A 766-nucleotide genomic window follows, 5' to 3' on the forward strand; every position below is an offset into this window, starting at 1 on the left:
AAAAAAAAAAAAAAAGAATACAAACAACATAATCCCACATATAAATCATGCTAAAAACATCAAATTGTAGAAAAAATGATCTAAACTCATATTGTGTACTACATGAGAGATAGCAACAGGAGAATAACAAAAAACCAAAAGCAATGATTACAGGAAAGCATAAAGGCATAGAGTCAGGTCAAATAAAATACTAATGTTGACAGTGTTGAGTATTAATTAACCATTATTTAAAGATGAAACTTAAAAGAACCGTATGTATACATTCCTCTAATGACCATAGAATTAACATACATCATAGCAGCCTCTGGTGACATATAATCTCGAATAAATCTAAAATTTGACTTTGAGAAACTAAATTTGACCTGGTCACAGACTGTTTTAACTTTAGCCTTCCAAGGTCCTTGTTCTCCTGATATAAAAAAATCTGGCATTTCACTAGAGCTATATGTTTTGGTTAAAAACAAAAAAACAAAAAAACATGCACAACATTTTAGAAATGTTTAATTGTAAACAGCATTGTTCTAGTCAAGCTGTTACATGAACCATAGACTTTGTAAGTTCATTAGCCACTTGTGACTCACTTCTCCCAAGTATATAAATAACAGAGTCATCCACGTACATTTGGATATTAGTGTCAGGACAAACAGATGTAAGATCATTAATATACAACATAAATAGCAATGGACCCAGTATGGATCCTTGGGGTATACCTGTGGATATACTTAAAGCTGTTGATTTGTAATTCTGTACTTGTACATATTGTGTT

Source organism: Sinocyclocheilus grahami, unplaced genomic scaffold, assembly GCF_001515645.1.
Source record: "Sinocyclocheilus grahami isolate Dianchi unplaced genomic scaffold, SAMN03320097.WGS_v1.1 scaffold1069.1, whole genome shotgun sequence".
In the NCBI taxonomy this organism is placed as follows: domain Eukaryota; kingdom Metazoa; phylum Chordata; class Actinopteri; order Cypriniformes; family Cyprinidae; genus Sinocyclocheilus; species Sinocyclocheilus grahami.